At 38.0% G+C, this 24,701-nt stretch overlaps 1 protein-coding gene and 1 non-coding gene across 3 annotated transcripts in view; both read left to right on the forward strand.

Annotated features, from left to right (window-relative positions):
• Positions 1-24,701, forward strand: part of CSNK1G1 (casein kinase 1 gamma 1) — a 162,734-nt gene that overhangs the window by 27,956 nt on the left and 110,077 nt on the right. The gene's annotated exons all lie outside the window — the stretch shown is intronic.
• On the forward strand, positions 3,790-3,923 carry LOC122469875. The gene has a single exon (XR_006293755.1). It is a non-coding gene; the product is annotated as a small nucleolar RNA SNORA61 (small nucleolar RNA).

Below are 24,701 nucleotides of genomic sequence, written 5' to 3' on the forward strand. Positions count from 1 at the left end.
TGGTAAGATGGCTGCTTTGGGCACCAACTCTCACAGACTCCATGTAGGAGGAAGGATGAGGGATGGGTGTGGAGCCTATGCAAGCTATTAGGCCATCTCTAAATGTGGTTCATTGAAGTTCCACTTAGCAAGACCATTATGAAATGTATTTTAGGCAAGCATATTGCTGCCTAGAGCAAAATGGGATTTTATTTACTGAGGAAAGAAGAGAGATTGACTGTTGGAACAGATCACCAGCCATCTCTGCCACTTTATATAATAAAGGCTTTGTTTACCAGAAGATACTAGGATTACAACTTTATTTGTACCCTATAACACACGTTCAACATACATAAACTAAAAATAACAATTACAAGGATAAATGTACAAATGTACCACCAATACAGATTAAAAAAAAATTTTTTTTAATGTTTACTTTTGAGGGAGAGAGAGAGATGGAGACACAAAATCCAGAGCAGGCTCCAGGCTCTGAGCTTGTTGCACAGAGCCTAACACGGACTCAAACTCACGAGCCATGAGATTATGACCTGAGCCAAAGTCAGACACTTAACTGATGGAGCCACCCAGGCCTGCCCCCCCACCCCATCATAATAGATTTTAATAAAACCAAAAAAGTTACTAAGGAGATAAAAGACTTGAACAACACAATAAACAAGCTTGAACTACTGGGTGAATATAGAATATTGTATTCAAAAAATTTTTTGAAATGTTTGTTTATTCTGAAAGAGTGTGTGCAAGCGGGGGAGGAGCAGAGAGGGAGAGAGAATCCCAAGTAGGCTCAGCACTGAGGGTAGAACCCAACGTGGAGCTTGACATGGAACTTGATCTCACAAACCATAAAATCATGGCCTAAGCCAAAATCAAGAGCAGGGTACCCGACTGAGCCAGCCAGGTGCCCCACGCTGAATTCAAATTTTAAATAATCAGTACCATAGAATTGCTACTGTGTGGAATACAAAATTTCAGATAGTGCAGTAGATAATTACTTAACCTTAAAAACTGCCCCTGAAAATCTCAACAAATTTCAAAGAATATATGACATTCAGATCACTTTCTCTGATGACAATGCAAACTAAATTGGGCCTCTGTTTTTTAAAAAGTAACCTTAAAAAAATGTCTGAAAAAAAAATATATATATTCTTGTAAATAACTGGGGTTACAGAAGAATTTATGATGGAGTTTTAAGAATATTTAAAACTTGGGGTGCCTGGGTGGCTCAGTCAGTTGAGCATCCAGCTTCAGCTCAGGTCATGATCTCACAGTTCGTGAGTTTGAGCCCCAGGTCAGGTTGTGTGGTCACAGAGCCTTCATATTCTGTGTCTCCCTCTCTCTTTGCCCCTTCCCCACTCGTGCTCTGTCTCACTCTCTCTCAAAAATAAAAAACATTAAAAAAAAATTTTTTTTAAAGAACACTTAAAATTCAATAATAATGAAAATGCAACATCAAAATTTGGATAAATCTTAGTCGTTCTTGGCCATAGCACAAAGCTAACATTCATAAATATCCCATGAAAGTTTGAAAAGAATGTCTATTTTCTAGTTGTTTCTGGCAGTGTTAATTAGGAGAGACCCAAACTTCTCAGGGCTTAATGTTAACATACACTGCCTTGTGCAGTTTGACCTCTGACAGTTGTCTGCTTTCTTTGCTTTAATATTAATTACAGTTCCTTGATCAGATTAGATCAGTAGTTCTGAGAGTTTAGTGTATATCAGAGTCATTTGGGGGATTTGTGGGGGGGGGGTTAAGTTTATTTTATTTATTTTGAGAGAGAGAGAGAGCATGTGCATGAGTGAGGAAGGGGCATAGAGGGAGAGAGGGAGAATCCCAAGCAGGCTCCATACTGTCAGCGCAAAACCCAGTGCAAGGCTCAAACTCACAAACCGTGAGTGGGGTCATGATGCCAGCTGAAATCAGATGTTTAACTGATTGAGCCACCCAGGCTCCCCTAGAGGAACCAACTGAGCCACGCAGATGATTTGTTAAAGCACAGATTGCTGGGCCCCACCTCCAGAGTTTGATGTAATGGATCTGGGGTGGGCCCCAAAATTTCCACTTCTTCCTTCCTTCCTTCCTTCCTTCCTTCCTTCCTTCCTTCCTTCCTTCCTTCCTTCCTTCCTTCCTTCCTTTTTCTTTTTTTTAAATTTAGATTCAAGTTAGTTAACATCGAGTGTAGTATCGGTTTCAGGAGTAGAATTTAGTGGTATGTCCACTTATGTATAACACCCAGTGCTCATCCCAACCCCAAAATTTCCATTTTTAACATATTCCTGAGTGATGTTGATGCTCCTCACCTAGGGACCCTGCTGTGAGAACAGCTGTATTAGAGACTACATTGTGTTGACTCCATTCCTTTGTACATATTTTTTTTTCCTCTGCTGCCTTTTCTCTCTCTTCTTAAACTTTTTTTCAGGAACCCTTACACCACTCCTCCCGCCACGCACACACAATTTAAATCTCATTCTTCTTAGAACTATTTTTACCCACTAAATTGTTAGGTGTTCCTTGTCTATACTTCCTTATACTGCCAATATCTCTTGCACATCTGTAAGAACCCTTTTCATATTTCTTAAAGCCATTAAAATTTTTTTAGTGTTTATTTATTTTTAAGAGAGAGAGACAAAGACATAGAGCAGGAGTTGGGGAAAGGCAGAGAGAGAGAGAGAGAGAGAGAGGGAGATAAAGAATCCAGAGTAGGCTCCAGGCTCTGATCTGTCAGCACAGAGCTCCACACAGGGCTGGAACTCATGAACTGTGAGATCATGACCTGAGCCAAAGTCAGACACTCAGCTGACTGAGTCACCCAGGCTCCCCTCTTAAAAACTGTTGAAAGCTATGTATTTTGTGTTTTTAGCCAGTGTATATCTTAATACCTGGTACATAGAAAGCAGTCAGTTAATACTTGTTAATAAATAAATGGGCTTTTGCCATTCATATTTTGATTGTGTTTTGTAGGAAGAAACAATTATGGAAATGTATCCAGCACTATGTATATAGCACAGTGTTAAAATTCTGTGTTGTATATTCAGAAATACATGGTTAAAATACACTTTAGGAAGGTCACCTGAGTTTGGAAAGCTTCCTTTTGTCTTCCTGCTATTTCATGTCTGGCTGGAACAAAAAGATACAGGAATAAAGATGGTGAAATGAGAAATGAACTGCTTGCAATGGATTGAATGAGGATAAAATAACTAGGCCTGTGGTTCTTCCTTGATTGATTGTATCAGAGTTGAATCTAAAAGCAAGATAAGGGGCACCTGGGTGGTTCAGTCAGTTAAGTGTCTGACTCAATTTCAGTTCAGGTCATGATCTCACAATTCATGAGATTGAGCCCCGTGTCGCGCTCTGGGATTCTCTCTCTCCCTCTCTCTCTGCCCCTTCCCCATTCTGGCATATGTGCCCCCCCCCCTCAAAATAAATATTTAAGAAAACACCAATTCACCATATAACATTGTTTAAAATGTACAGTTTTTAAAGTAAAAAAAAAAAAAAAGAAACGGGATAATACAGAAATCTAAAGTTTTAGAGTTTACTTTTGGGGGGAGGAGAAATTAATACATCTTGGACTTGTTTCCTGTCAATATACTTCATTTCATTTTTTAAAATAGTTGTATAATTTATATGGATATGCCTAAGAAATTTCCTATAATGTTGAATACAATTCTGAAAATTATTATCTGAAATTTTAGGTGTGAATCTATAAATTTCTGGGCAGGCTAACTAACCTTATTTTCCCCTTTTCACTTGTACTGCTATTAAAATCAGACCTGTTAATTAAGGTTAAGCCTACAAACTTGAAGCTGGAACTTCTCATTAGATCTGAATGCTGGTCTTCGTTATCATAGAGGGAGGAAAAAGAACACTGAAGCTGGCCTCCCAGTGCTTATAGTCTGGTATATAGGTTGTGAGCTAGTTTCAAACAAGGTAAAATAAATAAATAAAAATAAAATTTTAGGGGCGCCTGGGTGGTGCAGTCTGTTAAGTGTCTGACTCTTGATTTCAGCTAGGGTTATAATCTTGCGGTTTGTGGGATCAAGCCCTGTGTCGGGCTCTGTGCGGACAGCGCAGGGCCTCCTTGGGATCCTCTCTCCCTCTCTCTCTCTCCCTCAAAGTAAATAAGTAAATATTTAAAAAAAAAATAAAACTTGACTGAATACTGAAAAGCTGAAATATCAGTAGCAGATGATCATTTTGTGTCAGAAAAATTTTGACATATTTTCTTAGTTTTAAAAGAATAGGCTTGGGGCACCTGGGTGGCTCAGTCGGTTAAGCGGCCGACTTCAGCTCAGGTCATGATCTTGCAGTTTGTGAGTTCGAGGCCCGCATCGGGCTCTGTGCTGACAGCTCAGAGCCTGGAGCCTGCTTTGGATTCTGTGTCTCCCTCTTTCTCTGCCCCTAACCCACTCACATTCTGTCTCTGTCTCTCTCAAAAATAAATAAACATTAAAAAAAATTTTTTTTTAAAAGAATGATTACAGGGAAAAGTGGCCATGGTTCCAGATATCACAGAAATTGAAATGACCAAAAGAATTCCGTATTAAATTTTGTATTAATCAACTTCTAATGGTTAAGACACTTTTATGTGTTCAGAATTTACTCTACCTAACATGTTATGAAGCATTGGACTCCATAGTAATAAATTTTACCTTACATGTTCAACATCATCTTCTTGACAAAACTTGAATATACTTATACATGCAGATGTACTCATATTTCCTAAAAGAATACATTTTCTTGTGATAATCTCTGTGTTTGTTGTGCTAGTCAGAGATGAATCTTAACCATTAAGAAGTTGGATGGGGTTCATTTAAACCTCTAGCTACAGGAGTATGCTATCATAGGGCACCCATATGCTTCTCTGCCTGTAGGTTTTAGTTATCAGTATAGTGTTCATAAAGGACTCTTGAGTCAGGCTCCCAAGTATACTGGCTCCATTGCTTCCCAGTTTTGTGAATCTTAGGCACACCTTACTTGGTTTCCTCCTGCATGAAATGAGGATGATAGTAAAACTTTTACTATCTTCTAGGGTTGTAGAAGGATTTAATGAATTAATATATTTAAGGCACTTAAAAAGTGCCTGGCACAAAAGGGCCCAATAAATTTTAGATGTTATAGTTGTCACTGTTCTACAGTCTGACAGATGTGAACTATCTCAGGTTTTCATTATGTCCTATAAAGTATATGCAGAGATTAATAAAATCTACTGAGAAAGAGTGGTTTTATATTAAGAATACTAGAAGGAAACTACTCCTTTTGTACTACCGTGTAAGCTATAAAATGAGAGAATAAGCAGATGATGGCCTTTTGAAGGAAAGAGGGGGATAAATATAACTTTAAACATTCTAATCAGATGGGTGAAATTGCTTTTATGTTTAGCCAGTGATTAACAAATAATTATTTGACACTGGACAAAAGTTAAATAAAAATTGATTAATATTTGTATTAATATTACAGCAGATTTTCAACAGCAGCTCTTCAAGTTACCAATAAAAACAGTGGAAAATGGAGACTCATTCATGACAAAAGCAAGTGGAAGATAATAGTGTAGTGCCTTTCATACTGCTATGATTAAAGTGCAGCCCTGTCTTAAACTTCAGGGTAACTGAGTTTTAAAACTTAGCTTGCGGGGCGCCTAGGTGGCTTAGTTGGTTAAGCGTCCAACTTCAGGTCAGGTCATGATCTCACGGTTTGCGAGTTCTAGCCCCATTTTGGGCTCTATGCTGACAGCTCAGAGCCTGGAGCCTGCTTCAGATTTTGTGTCTCCCTCTCTGTCTGTCCTTCCCCTGCTCGGGCTCTGTTTCTCTCTCTCTCTCTCTCTCTCTCTCTCTCTCTCTCTCTCTCTCTCTCTCTCTCTCAAAAATAAATAAACATTAAAACAGTTTTTTTAATTAAAAAAAAAAAAAGCTTAGTTTGCAGGTACCAAGTGAGAGCATAGTATGTACCTGAGATGAAAACAGCTTAGCTGTTGGCACCTTTGGGAGAAAGAACCAGATTTTTTTGTAGCTAGTTTATGTATAAAACTGAGAGAGAGAAAGCTGAATGTGGGAACATTCCTGTTATAAGCCTTTATGCTCCATGAGGTGAGAAAAACATGTTATAGAATAAGGATTTCAGAAAGCGAAAGACAGTTACTATTTAGGGTAATTGTTAAGTCTTTAACTAGATTTTTAGAGAGAGAGCATGAGCAGGGGAGAGGGACAGAGGGAGAGAGAGAAAATCAAGCAGGGTGCGAGGCTGGATCTCACAACCTGGGATCATGACCTGAGCCGATACGAGAGTCGAACACTTAACAGACTGAGCCACACAGGGGCCCCAGACCAGATGCTTTTAACTGAAATTTGTGATGTCTGTGGCCATAAGCTAGCTCAGTATCAGAAGCAGCTTGTGGGCTTATAATTTTGTGTGATATAACATAGCCTTTTTCCTTTATAAACCCTCTGTCATGTAAATGCTTGCGTTATCTGATATGGAATAAACTTCTGTTTTGAATGCTGCTCATTTCCTTTGAATTCTACCTTAAATTGTTATCATTTGCATTTGAAATTTAGAAATGGGAATATTCCTTGAATAAGAAATAAATTTATAGGGGCGCCTGGGTGGCGCAGTCGGTTAAGCATCCGACTTCAGCCAGGTCACGATCTCGCGGTCCATGAGTTCGAGCCCCGCGTCAGGCTCTGGGCTGATGGCTCAGAGCCTGGAGCCTGTTTCCGATTCTGTGTCTCCCTCTCTCTCTGCCCCTCCCCCGTTCATGCTCTGTCTCTCTCTGTCCCAAAAATAAATAAAAACGTTGAAAAAAAAAATTAAAAAAAAAAAAAGAAAGAAATTTATATAGTTAATAGTACTAGTCATGATATTCTGAACTTCTTGGTAGAAAACATCATTATTTCAGACTTCTGCTTTTCATGAGGAGACTTTTGGGAGGGGGTTGGAGTGAACAGGTACTTTTTAGTTTAAACATGGTACTATTTTTGTGGGTTCCCATCCTTGTTTTTGTCAATGGAGATTATTTATGCTAAAGACTTTAAAAGCTGTATTTCACTTGAACAACTTTGGATCAGAGGTTGTAAACAGATGTCCTGGACATTATTTAAAATCTAAAATAATTAATTGCCAGCATATAAAAATGAGATTTTATTGAAATTTCAGTGACTAACAACTCCTGTAAAATCAGTGCTGGTAACATTGGCGCTGTATTCTTACATGGTAGAAGTCAGCAGGAGCTGAGAGATATCTGTGCTTTAGATGGGATATCCACTGTTCACTTTACCACCACATACCTTGGAAGTGATCATGACTAATCATATTGATATCTGGTCCTTCTCAGCATTATAATTTCTGCATCAGTGAGTTTTGTTTTGTTTTTTAATTTTTTAAATTCTATTTCAGGGGTGCCTGGGTGTCTCAGTTGGTTAAGCGTGCAACTTCGGCTCAGGTCATGATCTCATGGCTCCTGAGTTTGAGCCCCACGTGAGGCTCTATGCTGACAGCTCAGAGCCTGGGCCTGCTTCAGATTCTGCGTCCCTCTCTCGCTCTGCCCCTCCCCTGTTCTGCCTCTCCCCCGCTCATGCCCTCTCTATCTCAAGAATAAAGAAACCTTAACACACACACACACACACACACACACACACACACACACACACACACACAAATGAGATCCCATGGAGAAATTCTGCTACAAAAAGGGGGCATAAATATCATGTTCAAGTGATGAAGAACATAGTGTGGGAAATAGAAGAAGTTTTAATTCATTCAAGGGAGATGGAGACTTAGGCTGGCTTCCTAGTTAAAAAAAAATTGTGGACATATTTAAAAATCACTACACGTTTTTGGTTTTTTTTTTTATAGTTTCAGGAGGATAGTTGTGAACCAGTAAACTTTTGATTCATTGGGGCTCAATGGGTGAGTGAGTGCAGGCAGGGTCCTTTGGTAAGTGTGGCAGATGGGAGAGAGCTCAGGTTTTGGACTCCTGGCTGGGTTTGACTGTGTGACGTACTCAGTGACTATAACCTCTCTGAGCTTCAAGTTCCTCGTCTATGGCAAGGAATAATTGGCTTTTACCACAGCAGTAAGTCCAGGTTCATTTCACTGAATAGGTCACATAGCACTCAGAGTTAATCATTTTGAAAATGTAAATGTCCTTTACAAATCTAAATCCCTTTATGTATAAATGTCACTCCATGGCTTTAAATGCTTAAATGGTTTCTTGCAGTATCAGTGATCTATAAAAATCCTGAATGATGGACTCCTGCTGTATCTTCACCTTGAGAACTGTAATCCCCAGCCTTGTTGGTCTTCTTCCACCAAGTCTGTTTTTATAGGCTGTTTCTCTGTCTGGAGACTCTGTTCGTAGCTCTTGATAAGACTGGCTCCTTCTCATCCTTAAGGACAGTGTTGAATTGTGGCTTCTACTAAAGGTCTTAATCCCCTTCTGTCTAAAACTCTCCCTTTTGACTTCCTCATAAACTTTATTTCAGCAGGTCTTTTTTTCTTTGTAGCATGGCCCAAATTTGTATTTCTTTTATTCCTGTTATTGTGATGCCACCTCTGAACTGTAAGCTTTATGAGAACAAGAACTACGTATATGTTGACTTCACCATTTTATCCCTGGTGACTATCCTAGTTTCAGGCACATGGGAGACACTCATTAAATGTTTGTTGATTGAATTAAGAACTCCACTTTGAATAGATATAAGTGCTTGTACTTTTCCTTGTCAACAGCTGAAAATTATGCAGACTCCTTTAGTTAATTGCTGTTAATTCCTTAAAGCTCTTTTATGTGGATACAATATTTTAAAGAGTGTATATCTTCTTTTAAGACTTCATTTTTTAGAGAAATTTTAGGTTCACAGTAAAATAGGAAGGTAAAGAGATTTACCCCTCATACACCTCTCCCCCCCAACACGCATACATAGCACTGCCATTGTCAACATCCCCCACCACAGTGATAAATTTGTTATAATTGATGAACATACCTTGACAAATCATAATTACTCAAAGCCTGTAGTTTACATTAGGTTCACTCTTGGTGTTGTACGTTCTGTGGTTTGGACAAATGTATAATGACATATATCCACCATTATAGTATCATACGGAATAGTTTCACTGCCTTAACAAATCCCCTGCTAGAAGAGTACATACGAGGTACACGTTACATGGAATTGAGGAGTCAGGAAAAGTTTTCCAGAGAAAGGGACATTTAAGGTAAAGGCTAAAGAGGAGCCTAAGTTAATTTAAGGGATCCAGGCTGAGCGTCTTTGGGAAGGAATGAAGTAAGTTTGGTGTTAATGTAAGGAAAGAATTGAAGCTGTGGAGGTAAGCAAGTGCCAGATCAGGAAGGACTTTAAGCCGCTTAAAAGATCGTACCTTTTTTCTGAGGTCATTGGAAAGCCATTGAAAGCCTTTGAGTTGGAGGATAACGTGACCAGACTTGCATTTTAGAAAGTTTCCTCACGCTACAGTGGTGAACAAATTACTATGGAGAGGTAAGATTTGAGAGGAGAAACCTGGAGCAAGGAGATCAGTTAAGAGATTCTGTTCCATCCCTCTGGGAGGCTGGTTTCTTTGCCAGGCTATATTAATCAAGATGGAGAAAGCTTATGGGTGTGAATGTTATTTAAGAGCTAAAATTGACAGTTCTTTTGTCTCTTGTTTAAGTCACAGGGTAAATGGTTATTAGTATTGTGCTTTGAGATAAGATCCCAAGAAAATAAAGTAGGTTTGAAATTTTCTTAGGGAGGAGGGAGGTGTTGGGAGAAATGGAAGCCAAGAGATGAATTCACTTGGTGGTGTTCAGTTTGAAGTGTCTGAATTTTTTTCATTTAGGTAGAAAACTTGTGTATGCCCCTGACTATATAAATCTCAGCCTCAGGAGAAGGGTGATAGAGCTGCAAGTGTAAATTAGGATGCATCAGTGTGTAAATGAATGTATGATATTGGTGCTTAGAATAATGTAGCAGTGCCTGGGAATGATGTCTTTTACATAATAAATGCTTAACAAATTTGTGATGTGTGAATGCATGTCTAGGAGCCATGAAGTGGTCTTGAATGAGAAGAGAGACTTGGGCCAGTAGTCAGAAGAAATGAAACAATTTAGGGACAGGCTGAGTAAGAAGGAGCAGACACAGAGATAGGAGGAAAGTCAGAAGAGAATGATAGCATGAACTCAAAGGGGAAATAATTTTTTTTTCTTAGACTATTTAAATGTTTATTTATTTTGAGAGAGAGACAGAGCATGCCTGTGCACACATGAGCGGGGAAGGGGCAGAGAGAGGGGGTACAAAGGATCTAAAAGGGGCTCTGCACTGACAGCAGCAAGCCCGATGTGCAGCTCAAACTCACAAACTGTGAGATCATGACCTGAGCCGAAATCGGACGCTCAACCGACTGAGCCACCCAGGCAAGCTAGAGAAAAAAATATTGAAATCATGAGGAAGAGAAAATACATTTACAACATTGTACTATATTTATTGAAAAAAAAAAGTCCTTGTATAAGTAGACCCATGCAGTTTGAACCCTGTTGTTCAAGGATTGACTGTATTATTATTAACTGAAGTCCATAGTTTACATTAGAATCCAGTCATTGTGTTACTTATTTTATGGGTTTTCTAACACATAATATGTATCTACCATTACAGTATTCTTAGAATAGTTTCACTTCTCTAAAAATCCCTTCTACCTTTTCATCTTTTTCTCCCTTTGTCTCCCTGAAGCCCTAGCAACCACTGATCTTTTTACTGTGTCCATAATTTTTCCTTTTCCAGAATGTCAAATAGTTGGAATCATATATATAGTATTTTCAGATTAGTTTCCTTCACTTAGCAATATTCTTTTAAGTTTCCTCTATTTCTTTTCATGGCTTGATACCTTATTTATTTTTATCATTGAGTAATATTCCTTTACATGGCCATATCATAGTTTGTCCATTTACCTATTGAAAGACATCCTGATTGCTTCCAATTTTTGGTGATTTCACATATAAACATTTACTATGTTTAGCTGCTCTAAACATTATGTGAAGGTTTTTGTATGGACTTAAGTTGTCTGTTCTTTTGAATAAGTACCAAGGATTGTTGGATCATATATTAAGAATATGTTTAATTTTGTAAGAGACTGCCTAACTGTCTTCCAATGCGGTTGTACCATTTTGCATTCCAAGCAGCAGTGAATGAGAGTTCCTGTTGCTCCACATCCTCACCAGCATTTGGCATTGTCAGTGTTTTGGGTTTTCATCATTGTAATAGTATAGTGGTACCTCATTTGAATTTGCAGTTCCCTAATGGCATATGATGTTGAGCATCTTTTCATATGCTTAATTGTGACCTGTATTTCTTTGTGAGGTGTCTGTTCAGATCATGTGCCCATTTTTTAAAAAAAAAGTTTACTTTTGAGAGGGTAGGAGGGGCAGAGAGTCAGAGACAGAAGATACTAAGCAGGCTCTGTGCTGAGAGTGGAGAGCCCAATGTGGGGCTTCAACTCGTGAACTGTGAGATCATGATCTGAGCTAAAATCAGATGCTTAACTGATGAAGCCACCCAGGCACCCCTCCTTTGCCCATTTTTAAAGCAGGTTTGTTTTCTTGTTTAGTTTCAAGGTTTTTGTATCTTTTGGATAACGGTCTTTTCTCAGATATTTGTTTTGTGAATATTTCTCCCAGTCTGTAGCTTGTCTTTTCATTCTTTTAACAGTGACTTTTGCAGAGCAAAAGTTTTTAATTTTAATTAAATCGAACTTACCAATTTTTTCTTTCATGGATTGCAGTTTGGTATGTGTATGAGAAATCATTGCCAGACCCTAAGGTCACTTAGATTTTCTCTATAATATCTTCTAATAGTTTTATAGTTTTGTGTTTTACATTTAGATCTATGATTCATTTAGAGTTAATTTTTGTGATAGGTATGAGGTCTGTGTCTAGATTCACTTTTTTTGCATGTAGTGGCCATTTTTTCCAGCACCATTTTTAGAAGAGACAATCCTCTGCTGAATTGCCTTTGCTCCTTTGTCAAAGATCAGTTTGATTACATTTGTGTGGGTCTATTTCTGGGCTTTTTGTTCTGTTCCATTGATCGGTTTGTCAATTCTTTTGCCTATACCGCACTGTCTTGATTACTGTAGCTTTGTAGTGAGTCTTGAAGTTGAGTAGTGTTGGTTGTCTTTCTTCTTCTCTTTGAAATATGTGTTAGCTATTCTCGGTCTTTTGCCTTTTCATACAGACTTTAGAGTTACTTTGTCAGTACTCAAAAGATAACTGGCTAAGAATATATATTTTTTAATAGTAAAAGTTTTTTCTAAATGGGGAGATGTGGGGAAAATGTAAGGTACAGAAGCACTGAAAATGTTCAAATGGGCTTGGCCTTCATTCCAGTCTAAGGTAATGACATAGGAAGCTCCTGAACTTGCTTCCTCCCATGGACACATCAAATCTATAGCTACACACAGAAGAATTCCCTCTGAAAGGAATTCAGAAACTAGTTGAACAACTCCAATACATTGAGTGAATGAGGAAAAAATCCCACATCGAAATGGATAGGAAAGACTGAGACACATTCTTTCTATAAACCCCACCCCTGGTACAGCAACATACAATTTAGGAGGGAACTCACAATTCCCAGCTTCTCCCTGAGGGGTAAAGGGTTTGCAGTCAAAATCTAGTGCCTCAAAATTTAAGGCTTCTGTCTGACAAATGGGACCCCAACACACCTAGCTCTGAAAGCCAGTGGAGCTTGTGTCCATAGGACCCAAAGACTGTAGCAAACAAACAGTGCCTAAGAGCCCGCTGAGGAGTCTGCTATGGCTATCCGCACCATGGCTCAGTGCAGAGGCAAAAGACAGAAATGCCCATCTCCTGGTCTTTACCTGAAAGAGGACTGTTTGTTTACTTGAAAAGCTGCTGCCTGAGAGTCATGCTTCTGATTTAACACACATCTAGGGACAGACCACAATCTTCCATGCAGACCTGGGAGGCTGGCAGGTGCCACTTCTACATTCTTCCTCCGACCCACTCCCTGTTACCATTGTCTCCTTAGGATGAGTTTCTGTAATAATCAGGTGCCCTGGCCTTTGTGACTACTGCCTGAGGGTGTGCACCCCTTGATTTCCTGAGTCTGGTGGCCATCAGGACTTGTGTTTGTGAGTCCCACAAGACTATAACAGTTTTTAGCTGACTATCGCCCCCAGGAATGAGTGCATAGGAAGTGTAGTGAAAATCCCAGCTCTCAGTCTCCCTGAAAGAGATCTACTTTCATACTTTAAAAGCTGTTACTTGAAGGTCCGGCTTCTAGTTAGCCTTCATCGAAATGCTGACTAAGAGCTTCTCCTTTGAGACACTGACAGGTCTTGGCACATCCTCAACTACTGTGAACCATTAAGAACAAACAAGGTGGCTTGGACAATCACAAAGATTTCAGAAACAACTAAGAGCTAGGGCCTGGCTGAGTAATGAGGTTCATCTCCTGCAGGAGACTACTCTGTCAAGATTGGGAGGGGTAGGTGTTTATCCATTACACAGAAACCAGTGAAGTCAAGGAAAATGAAGAAACAGGCGTATTTTATGAACAAAAGAACAAGATAAAACTTGAGAAACCAATAAGTGATTTACCTGATAAAGATTTCAAAATAATGGTCATAAAGATGGTCACTGAAGTCAGAAATCCTTGGAATTGAAGGAGTGATAGTTTCTAGACAAGCAGAAATTGAAGGATTGATTGAAGGAGTTCAGGGCACCTGGGTGGCTCAGCCATTCAGTGTCTGACTCATGAGTTCAGCTCAGGTCATGAGCTCAGGGTCATGGGATCAAGCCTCACATCAGGCACCATGCTGAGCTTGGAGCCTGCTTAGAGTTCTCTCTTTTCATCTTTTCTGCCCCAATCTCTCTCTCTCTCTCTCTTTCTCTCTCTCTCTCTGAAAATAAATAAATAACAGGAAGCCATATGAATGTATAAATCTCATTGGTAAAGGTAAATATATAGTTAAATCCAGAATACTTTAATGTTGTAATGGTATAGGTAAATCACATGTATCTAGTGTGAAGGTTAAAAGAGAAAAGTAGCTGGGGTGTCTGGGTGGCTCAGTCATTTAAGCATTCGGCTCTTGATTTTGGCTCAGGTTATGATTTCATAGTCTGTGAGTTTGAGCCCTGCATCAGGCTCTGTGCTGACCATGTGGAACCTGTTAGGAATTCTCTCCCTCCCTTTCTCTCTGCCCCTCCCCCACTTATGCACACGTTCTCTCTCTCTTTCTCAAAATAAATTTAAAAAACAACATTTAAAAGAAATGTAGTAAAAATAACAAGCTACAATAATTTCTTTTTTTTAATATTTGTTTATTTTAAATAATAAGTTATTGTAGCCCCAAGCTACAGTAATTTTTTAATGGATACACAAGGTAAAAAGATGTAAATTGTGGAATCAAAAACATGGAAGGGGGGTGCCTGGGTGGTTGGGTTGGTTATACATCTGACTCTTGATTTCAGCTCAGGTCATGATCTCACAGTTTGTGAATTCTCTCTCTGTCTCCTCTTTGCCTGTGCTCTCTCTGGTGTTCTCTCTCTCTCTCTGTGTCTCTCAAAATAAATAAACTTAAAAAAATAAAAGGGGAGTGAGTAGAAATATAAAGCTTTAGTGTACATTTTACGTTATCAGCTTAAAATAGACTATTATATAGAATATATAAGTCTCATTGCAACTATAAAGCTGAAACCTATAATAGATACTTGAAAGAAGAAGTAAAAGGAATCTAAGCATGCACTGAAGAAAATCGTTGAGTCACAAAGGAAGAGACAAAGAATAAGAAAGGAACAAAGGAAAAAAAAACAAAAACAAAAAAACAAAAGAAAGGAACAAAGGAATTGCAAAACAGCCAGATAACAGTTAATAAAATGATAATAGTAAGTCCATATATATCAATAGTGACTTTAAATATAAACGGACTAAACTCCCCAATCAAAAGACATGTAGTGGGTTAATGGATAAAAAGATAAGACCCAATTATATGCTGCCTATAGGAGACACATCTGGTTTAAGGACACACACAAATGGAAAGTGAAGAGATGTTAAAAGATAATCCGTACGAATGGAAAACAAAAGAAAACAGTGGTAGCTATACTTATGGTCAGACAAAACAGACATTAAGACAAATAGTGTAATAAGAGATGAGGTCATTATGTAATGGTAATGTTTAGTCCAACAAGATGATAGAACTTTTGTAAATATTTATGCACCCAACATCGGAGCTCTTGAATATATATCAATATTAACAGACCTGAAGGGAGAAATAGGAACACAGTAATAGTACGGGACTTCAGTACCCCACTTGCAGTAATGGATGGATCATCCAGACAGATATTCAGTAAGTAAACATTGGACTTGAAGTATATGCTAGACCAGATAGACTTAATAGCATTTACACAACATTCCATTCAACAGCAGCAGGATATGCTTCTTCTCAACCACACACAGAATATTCTCTAGGATAATATGTTAGGTCACAGAACAAATTTTAATGAGCTTAAGAAGACTGAAAGCATATCGAGCATCTTTGCAGACCACAATGGCATGAAACTAGATATCAATTACAAGGAAAAATAGAAAATTCAGAAATATGTGGAGATTAAACAACATGCTACTGAAAAATCAATGAGTCAAAGAAGAAATCAGCATAGTACTGGAAGACCTAGCCAGAGCAATTAGTCAAGGAAAAGAAATCAAAAGGCATCTAAATTGGAAAGGAAGAAGTAAAATTGTCACTGTTTGCAGTTGACCTGATACTATGTATAGAAAACCCTAAAGTCTGTATGAAAAAAACTTTAGAACTAATCAACAAATAGTTGCAGGATACAAAATGAGTGTACAAAAATCCACATCTCTCTGCAGTAATGAACTGTCAGAAAGAGGAATTTTTAGGGGTGTCTGGGTGGCACAATCAGTTAAGCGTCTGACTCTTGATTTCAGTTCAGGTCATGATCTCATGGTTCATGAGATGGAGCCCTGCGTCAGGCTCAGAGCTGAGCACAGAGCCTGCTTGGGATTCTCTCTCTCCCTTTCTCTGTTCCCCTCCCCTGCTGTCTCTCTTGCTCTCAAAGTAAGTAAGTAAGTAAGTAAGTAAGTAAGTAAGTAAGTAAGTAAGTAAATAAATAAGAGGGATTTTTAAAAGTCCCATTTATAACTGTATGAAAAAGAATAAAATACCTGGTAATAAATTTAATCAGGAAGGTGAAACTGAAAACTGTGAGACATTTAAAGAAAGAAATTGAAGAAGACACAAATAAATGGAAAGATATTCCATTCTCATGGATTGGAAGAATTAATATTGTTAAAATGTGCATACTACCCAAAGTGATCTACAGATTCAATGCAATCTTTATCAAAATTCCAATGGCAGTTTTCACAGAAATAGAAAAAGTAATCTTAAAAATTTGTATAGAACCATGAAAGACCCCAAATAGTCTAAACAATCTTGACAAAGAACAAAACCGGAAACATCATACTTTTGGATTCCAAACTGTAATACAGAGTTATAGTAATCAAAGCAATAGGGTATTGGGCTAAAAACAGACACATAGATCAGCGGAACAGAATAGAGATCCCTGAAATAAGCCCATGCATATATGGTCAACTAATTTGTAAGAAAGGAGCCAAGAATATACAATAGAGAAATGATAGTTTCTTCAGTAAATGGTGATAGAAAAACTGGACCCCTGTCTTACATCACAGAAAACAACTCAAAATTGATGATAGTCTTGAATGTAAGACCTGAAACTGCAAAACTCCTAGAAGAAAACATAGGGGTAAGCATCTTGACATTGGTCCTGACAATGATTTTTTTTTTTATTAGTTGACAGACTAAGCAAAGGCAACGAAAAGCAAAAATAAACAAGTGGGATTACATCAAACTAAAAAGCTTCTGCACAGTAAAGGGAGCCATCAATAAAAGGAAAAGGTAACCTACTGAATGGAGAAAATATTTCCAAATCATATATCTGATAAGTGGTCAATATCTAAAGTATATTAAAAAATGAAACAAGTCAGTCAAAAAAATCTGATTAAAAATGGGCAGAGGAACTGAAAAGACATTTTTCCAAAGAAAACATACAGGTGGCCAACAGGTATATGGAAAGATGCTCAATATTATTAATCCCAGGGAAATGCAAATCAAAACCACAATGCAGTAACACTTCACACCTGTTAAAATGACTATCGTCAAAATGATAAATAAAAAGTTGGTAAGGATGTGGAGAAAAGGGAACCCTTGTGCACTGTTGGTGGAAATGTAAATTGGTACACCTGCTGTAGGAAACAGTAAGAAAGTTCCTCAAGAAATAAAGAGATAACTTTACCCCCATGTTCGTTGCAGCATTATGTGCAATAGCCAAGACATAGAAACAGGCTAAGTGCCCATCAACAGATAAGTGAACAAACAAGATGAAGTGTATGTGTGTAATACACACATACACACATATGCACACACACGATACTATTGAGCCATAAAAATAAATACTGCCATTCAGGGCAATGTGAATGGACCTTGAGGGCATTATCCTAAGTGAAATAAGACAGAGTAAAACAAATACTGTATGATCTCACATGTATGGAATGTAAAAAACCTGAACTCAGAACAACAGATTGGTGTTGCCTGAGGCAGGGGGCAGGAGGTAGGAGTGGGTGTGGGAAGGGTTGTGAAGGTGGTTAAAAGGTATAGTGGTCCCCCACCTTATCTGCAAGGGATAAGTTCCAAGACCCCCAGTAGATGCCTGAAATCATGGATAGTACTGTGCCCTATATATGCTGTATTTTTTCCTATACATACATACCTCCGATAAAGTTTATCAGTTAGGCACAGTAAGAGATTAGCAACAATAGCTGACAGTAATAGAGGTTACGTGAATATGGTTCCTCCTGCCAATCTTACTGTACTGTGTTCACTCTTTTTATTTTTGTGATGATGTGAGATGATCAGGTGCTTACATGATGAGATGAAGTGAATGACATAGGCTTTATGACGTAGCCTTAGGCTTCTATTGACCTTCTGATGATATGGCAGAAGGAAGATTATCCCCGCCTAGATGGAAGTTGACCATAGGTAACCGAAACTATGGTTAAGGGGGACACAGGGAGACTCCTATACAAACTTCCAATGATAAGATAAATAAGTTTTGGGAATGTAATGTACTGCACGGTGACTATAGTTAACACTGTATTTTATATTTGAGATTGCTAAGAGGGTGATCTTAAAACTGAAAAAATAGGGGCACCTGAGTGTCTCAGTCAATTAAACGTCTAGCTTCAGCTCAGGTCATGATCTCACGGTTCATGGTTTCGGGCCCCATGTTGGGCTCTGTGCTGACAGCTCAGAGCCTGGAGCCTGCTTCGGATTTTGTGTCTCCCTCTCTCTCTGCCCCTCCCCTGCTCACTCTCTGTCTCTGTCTCTGTCTCTGTCTCTGTCTCTCTCTCTCTCTCACTCAAAACTAAATAAACATTAAAATAAATTAAAAAACTGAAAAAATAATCATTAGGTGAAAATAGACGGAGCAGTGAGGGATAGGGTGGTAAGAATGGGAAACATTTGGGAGACATTAATAATTGGAATTTGTGGAAAAGAGAAACAGTAATACTATTAGAATCTGTAAACACTGTTCTTCCCTTTAATAATAGCACTCCAGTAATGTGGCTAAAAAGTAAATCAATTTTGGTCATTTGTTAGGTTAATTAAAGTGATGTTCTTACTGTGTCTTTTTTTTTTTTTAAGCTAAAATGACTTATAAGACTTTCATTTGTCCTTAAATTGTCTTTTAATTTTTTTTGTTGTGTAATTTTTGACATTCTTTTGGCACACACACACATACAAGCACATGCACATATACAGATAGCATTTTTGCTGAGTAGTTACTCAATACCTTCTTTAGGTGTGATGCTGCTCTTGAAATTTATTCTGTGTTCTAAATGTGAGGTCAAGCCTGGTCTCATTCTTTGAGGAACTTCCAGTGAGAATTTCGATACCGTTGCATGCGCTCTTGGCCACGTGACATAAAGGGAATTTTGCTCTGGGCTCTGAGAAGAATTTTCATCCTTACCAAGAAAAAGATACATGACAAGAAAGTCTTTTGCTTTGCACTTTCTTTTCTGTTTTGGATACTGGTGTGAGAAGTGATATCTGAAGCTGAAACTTGTGACTGAGAGGCCACAAGCCTTAGCACCAAAGCTAGTAGATGAAAGAACAGCAGAAGGGTTTGGTCACTTCAGAGACTCTTTAAGTAAACATACAGTTACCATACGATCCAGCAGTCCTTCACCTCCAAGCAATTTCATCCTAAATTATCTCAGAAAAGAGAGATTGAGATGCCTGTCTCTTGTCTTGACTAACAACAAAGACCATGTGTGTTTGGCTTTAAAGTTTAAGTATGTTACAAGCCTCATTTTGGCAGTGCCAATGTATGAGAATCTGAAATAACAACCAGTAATTCAGTGATTTATTTTCTCTTAACAGATTCACAGCTGTAATTCTTTAAACATTGTCTTGTGGTTTTATAGTATGGTTCCAGTTTTTTAGACTTCATGCAGCTTCTCAAAATACTGTTACATAAATCAGTAAATTCACTTTAGGCATTTGATTCATGATAGAAGACCATACCTATCTCTTCCACAAAGCATCTGTTACTGCCTTACAAGAGAGTGACTTTGAGCCAGGTGAACTCTTGGTTTGGGATGATTTCTTTTGTATGTTGGCACAGGACAGTTGTTGCTAGAAACGTAAGTTTCTCTCATTTCAGTGTGATAGAATGCTTTAAGATATCTTCTAGAGAAATCTGTGAAGGAAAACTTTTCCCTTACCACAGCCAAGGATAGCCATATTCTTCAACTCTTATCATAAACCAGCAGATTTAGCCTCAGTTCCCTACCTACAATTTGATGAATTGGATTTTTTGATTTTACTATTAGCAATAATTCTTTAATCTACTAGAGAGCTCTTAAAATTTCTCAGTCAGGAAAGCCATGTGTATAAATCTGTTTGTATTCACTAAATGAGGCTTAATTGGTGGGGTGATGCCTTCTGGGAAGGGTTAAACCAGTTCCTGAAATGAATTACAACTTTTGATTACAAAGAATACATGGAGTGTTAAAGTTTTTGTTTTTTTTTAAGTTTATTTATTTTGAGAGAAAGCACAAATCGGGGAGGGTCAGAGAGAGAGAGGGAGAGAATCCCAGGTAGGCTCCGCACTGTCAGCCCAGAGCCTGTGCGGACTCAGACTCAGGAAACCGTGAGATCATGACCTCAGCTGAAACCAAGAGTCCAGCACTTAACCAACTGAGCCCCCCAGGTACCCCTGGAGTGTTATACTTTAAAAAATACCTTTCCTCTTAAATTAGGCATGCTTAAATTCAGAGAAACGAGAAGAATTAAGCTTCCAAAGGAACTTGCTGGTATGACTGTAAAAATTTGTCATAACATTTACATGTCTAATAAATAAATTACAAGCGATTGCTAAGTGGTTTATTTACCAGAAAAAGAAACATCTGCTTATTACGTGTATATAATTTCTCTTCCCCCTTTTTTATTTACATATAGTTGACATACAATAAATACTACATTTATTTCAGGTGTATGACATGGCAGTTTAGCAATTATATACATTATGAAATGCTTACCACAATAAGTGTAGTTACCATCTGTCACCATATAAACTTACTACAATATTAGTGTCTACATTCCTTATATTGCACTTTTTATCCTTGTGACTTACCCTATAACTGGAATTTTGTACCTCTTAATCTCCTTCCCCTATTTTGCTAATCCCCCTCCCCTGTGGTAACCACCAGTTTGTTCTCTGTATTTATGAGTCTTTTTTTGTTGTTCATTGTTCATTTGTTTTGTTTTTTAGATTCCACATATAAGTGAAATCATATGGTATTGTCTTTGATTTATTTCATGTAGCATAATAGCTTCTTAGTCTATACATGTCACAAAATGGCAAGATTCAATTCTTTTTAATAGCTGAGTAGTATTTGATTTGCATACACACACACACACACACACACACACACACACACACCCCACATCTTCTTTATTCATTCATCTATCGATGGACACTAAGGTTGCTTCCATATCTTGGCTATTGTAAATAATGCTACAGTAAACATAAGAGTGCATATATCTTTTCTTTTTTTGGTTTTTTTTTTAAGAGAGAGAGGGAGGGAAGATCCAAAGAGGGCTCTGTGCTGACATTAGCAAGCCCAATGGGAGGCTTGAACTCATGAACTGTGAGGTCATGACCTGAGCTGAAGTCAGATGCTCAACCCACTGAGCCACCCAGGTGCACCATATATCTTTTCGAATTAGTGTTTTTGTTTTCTTTAGGTAAACAGCCAGTAGTGGAATTACTGGGTTATATGGTATTTCTGGTTTGTTTGTTTTTTTTTTAGGAATCTCCATTCTGTTTTTCAGAGTTGCTACGTCCATTTACATTCTCACCAACAGTGCAGAGGGGTTTTTCTCCACATTGTTGCCAATACTTCTTTCTTTCTTTTTTTTTTTTTAAGATTTTATTTTTAAGTAACCTTTACACCCAACATGGGACTCGAACTCAGAGCCCCAATATCAAGAGTTGCATGCTTTACTGACGGAGCCATCCAGATGCCCCATTTCTTGTCTTTTTTTTTTTCTCTAAGTTTATTTATTTTTGAGACAGAGGGAGACAGAGCACAAGCAGGGAAGGGGCAGAGGGAGAGGGAGAGAGAGAGCATCCCAAGCAGGCTCTGCAGTGTCAGTGCAGAGCCCAAAGCAGGGCTTGATCCCAAGAACTGCAAGATCATGACCTGAGCTGAAATCAAGAGTCAGAAACTTAACTGAGCCACCCAGGTGCCCCTGTTGTCTTTTTGATACTAGGTATTCTGACTGGTGTGAGGTTGATATCTCATTGTGGTTTTGATTTGCATTTCCCTGATGATTAGTGATTTGAGCATCTTTTCATATGTCTTTGTCTTTGGAAAAATGTCTATTTAGGCCTTCTGTCCTTTTTTTAATCAGGTTATTTGGGGTTTTGGTGTTGATTTGTGTGAGTTCCTTATATATTTTGGATATTAACCTTTACCAGATATATCATTGGTAAATATCTTCCCTCATTCAGCAAATTACCTTTTTGTTCTTTTGATGGTTTCCTTTGCTGTGCAGAAGCTTTTTAGTTTAGTCCCAGTAGTTTATTTTTACTTTGTTTCCTTTGCCTAAGGAGACCCGTCCAAAAAAATACTGCTAAGGCTGATATCCAAAAGTTTACTGCCTGTAGTTCTTTTTTAGGAATTCTAACTAAGGTTTCAGGTCTTACATTTAGATCTTTAATCTGATTTGAGTTGATTTTGTATATGGTGCAAGAAAGTGGAATTCCCCTCCCCCCTTTTTTTACTGTTAAAAAAAAAAAGAGGACAAATCATATAGTTTGTCTTTTACTGCTATCTTTGGAAGTCATTATTTATTTATTTATTAAAAAAATTTTTTTTTAACATTTATTTACTTTTGAGAGACAGAGAGAGACAGAGCGTGAGTGGGGGAGGGGCAGAGAGAGAGGGAGACATAGAATCCGAAGCAGGCTCCAGGCTCTGAGCTGCCAGCACAGAGCCCGACACGGGACTCGAACTCACAAACTGTGAGATCATGACCTGAGCCGAAGTCAGATGCTCCACCAACTGAGCCACCCAGGCGCCCCTGGAAGTCATTTTTTAAAAATAAGGTTAAGGTATGGGGCACCTGGGTGGCTCAGTCAGTTGGGAATATGATTATTGATTTCAGCTCAAGTCATGATCTTGCGGTTCGTGGGATCAAGCCCCACATTGGGCTCTATGCTGACAGCATGGAGCCTGCTTCAGATTCTCTCTCTCCCTCTCTCTCTCTGCCCCCCCCCCCCACAACTTGCACTTGCTCTCTAACTCTCTCAAAATAAATAAGCATGAAAAAAATTTTTAAATAAAAACAAACTTAAGGTATAATTTTTATTTTCATGTTTATTTATTTTTGAAAAAGAGAGAGGGAAGGTCAGAAAGAGGGAGACAGGATATCCGAAGCAGGCTCGGCGCTGACAGCAGAGAGCCTGATGTGGGGCTTGAACATGCAAACTGTGAGATTATGACCTGTGCCAAAGTTGGATGCTTAACCAACTGAGCCACCCAGGCACCCTGGTTAAAGTATAATTTAATGTTTACCTTGGATGTTCTGTTTGACCTGGTTCTTGAGCTAACTTTTTCATATGTTATCTGCTAGTAACTAAAAATAAATCATTTAATAATATCTTTGTGAAATGGAAATCCTAACTAGCCTGTCTTAACACTAATGGATTGAAATGAAAGAATACTAGCTTCTTTTCTAGATGAATTCTAAACATTCTTATGGTTAATCAGGATTCTATTTACATGTATTATTTTGTGTAAATATTTGGTTATATTGTTGAAAATCTGTTTTTTGTTGAGCAAGACCATCATAATTGTTAGTATTTATTAAGTACCAATTACATACAAGAAACTAAAGGAGATAGGACAAGAGCCCTAATTTCAAAGGCTTATAATCAAATTGAATACTAGAGTACATATCAATGTAATCTGTTGCATACTGAGTGGCAAATGTATACACTGTATACACAGGGGTGCTCCAAGTGTTAATGATGAATTGGTTATGAAAGATTTCGCACTGGGCATAGGATGTGAGTCAGGCCTAAAATAAGAAGAGTTATGAAGCCATACTAGTGTAAGGGCCAACAATGGATGCACCTTGTGTTTATGCAGTAACTTTTTTTTTTCTAATTAAAAAAACATTTGTTTCTTTTAAGAAGCCTCCACTCCCAGTGCAGAGCCCAAAGCAGGGCTTGAACTCACAATCCTGAGATCAAGACCTAAGATGAGATCAAGAGTTGAAGAGTTGGGTGTTTAACTGACTGAGCCATCTGAGTGGCCCTGTAGTAACCTTTTAATACAAGAATTTAATTAAGGAGTTTATATTTAAGGGATTAGAGAGAAGATATTTACAAGTGATATATCTGGTAAGGATTAATATCCAAAATACATAGGAACTCACACAAATCAACACCAAAAAACCAATAACCTGATTAAAAAATGACAAGCTAAAGAGTTTGTATTTGGGAAGTAGAATATAGTTTTGAACAGTGGGTAGTGATAAATAAAAAGGATTTTTAAAAATTTAATTGTTCAGTTAGTTTGGTTTCTTAGATGAGAGATGCCATACAACAGTAGTATTAAATATTATTCATCTTTCATAATTATAGATTAGACCATGCTCATGTTCCATGATAGATTAGAAAATTGATATCTTAAATGTACGTTTTTTTCCATGTTTGTGGGAGGTAAAGTGATTCTTCTGGGGTACAGGCAGGTGTTAAAAACATCCTTTTCCCAGCTGAACACGAATCTTTACTTTGTGCAGGTTTCTAACCTGGGAAGTGCTGTATGTTTTTCTAATACATACATGCAAGTATACATGGTTACTGAGGGCTATATGTGATTACTCCACCTACTGTTTCATGAGTTTAAGTGCAATGGAGAAAGTTAATGACAAGTATTATAAAAATAACCTCCATCTGTTAGAGTGAACACATATGAAAAATAAGAGCAGTAGACAAGGTGGTAGTACAGTTTTCCAAATCTTATAAATGAAGCTATTATAGTAGTAATAATTTATAAAAATGTGGGAGTTAGTCGAATGCTCAAAATTGCCA

This window comes from Prionailurus bengalensis, chromosome B3 (assembly GCF_016509475.1).
Source record: "Prionailurus bengalensis isolate Pbe53 chromosome B3, Fcat_Pben_1.1_paternal_pri, whole genome shotgun sequence".
Classification (NCBI taxonomy): domain Eukaryota; kingdom Metazoa; phylum Chordata; class Mammalia; order Carnivora; family Felidae; genus Prionailurus; species Prionailurus bengalensis.